This window comes from Sinocyclocheilus grahami, unplaced genomic scaffold, assembly GCF_001515645.1.
Source record: "Sinocyclocheilus grahami isolate Dianchi unplaced genomic scaffold, SAMN03320097.WGS_v1.1 scaffold31835.1, whole genome shotgun sequence".
NCBI classification, from domain to species: Eukaryota; Metazoa; Chordata; class Actinopteri; order Cypriniformes; family Cyprinidae; genus Sinocyclocheilus; species Sinocyclocheilus grahami.
Window position 1 is genome coordinate 825 of NW_015521339.1, and position 1,439 is coordinate 2,263.

At 32.5% G+C, this 1,439-nt stretch overlaps 1 long non-coding RNA gene across 1 annotated transcript; it reads left to right on the forward strand.

The window, feature by feature from the left end:
- The first annotated feature begins 371 nt into the window (after positions 1–371).
- Positions 372–1,181, forward strand: LOC107580344 (uncharacterized). Its single transcript, XR_001608626.1, has 3 exons — positions 372–465; positions 817–906; positions 1,102–1,181. It is a non-coding gene; the product is annotated as an uncharacterized lncRNA (long non-coding RNA).
- Positions 1,182–1,439: the final 258 nt, after the last annotated feature.

The following is a 1,439-nucleotide window of genomic DNA, read 5'->3' on the forward strand; positions in this document are numbered from 1 at the left end:
TTCTGTGAAATGTTCAGCTCAGACTTGGACTCGGCATCAAACAGATACACAATTATTACGTATAACATCATATGGTCCCTTTAATTGAAGCATGCTAACAGAACTGTGTTGCGCTGACATTTCCTCTCTTTATTTTAGTCGAAAAAGAAAATCTCTTTAATTAGATCAGTCAAATATTTGTAAAAATATATTTAGTCTCACATTTGAAGTACTTTACAGAAATTGTTAAACAAATGTGAGTCTGTAAAAGAATGACTGCTATCTTTAAAACTCTGCAAAGGTTTCTGTGAAGGACTCGAGAGAATGTGTGTCGATATAAAACACAGATGAAGCTCCTGTAGTAAAGTTTCTCTTCTCTCTTTGTGTCATTAGTGTAAGATCAGGCTCACATGTGTCTGTGAAGAGTGACCGGTCAAAGGATGGTGGCATGCCGAACTTCAGTGAGAAAAAAACATCTATCAAAAGGTATTTATTATCTTTGACATTATAATGTAGTGTTGGCTTATTTCTCCACTAAGATGCTTGTGATAGAAATGAATGAAATAACACAATACATCACTGATTTCCTCTTTATTGAACTCAGTCTGGAGCTTCTTTCCAGAAACACAATTACACAAGCAGCCACAAGGAGGTATACATTAACCATGAAAAATAGATCATGCAGCCAAACACATGAATGTCTTTCCATCTCTCCATAGTCATAGATGAACAAATGCATGTCTATACAGAGCTTAATTACCATCCTCAACAGTAGAGCTCTTTAAATGAGACTGAAGGAGCTCCTGTATTAAAGTGTTTTGTTCTCTGTGTCATTAGTGTAAGATCAGGCTCACATGTGTCTGTGAAGAGTGACGAGTCAAAGGGTCAAGCACCAAACTTCAGTGAAGAAACATCACGAACCAAACGGTATTTGATGTGTTTCTTATTTTTCTTTAAACATAGACTGTGTCAGAAAGTGTATCGGTGAATAATTATCATAAAACTTATAGTCCATAAATTTATCACAGTATTGTTTTTCTCTTTGCTAAAAATGTTTACAAGATATTTTGGTCATATTTGTCCTAAAAATGCAGTATTTAGATGTATTTTATTTACTATCAGGCTTCAGTATGAAACATTAGATCCAGATTTACAGTCTCTCAGGAACCACAATAATTTTACAGACAGTCTCCTGCAGATCTTCCAGGTAATAAAACACATTTTCAGAAATATATAATAATTATAATAAACAAATATGTTATTGAATAAGAGTGTGACCGAACTTTTATTTCAAATTTCTTCTTTTTAAGAACCCATAAAATAAGAATGAGAACCTATTTTTATTAATATTTACAGCTAATTAACATTTGTCTCAACTTGATTTTTTATGAATTACTGAATAAAAAATTTGGACAAAATATAGATGAAGATTTTTTCTGTCATTCATTTTTGTCTTGCTT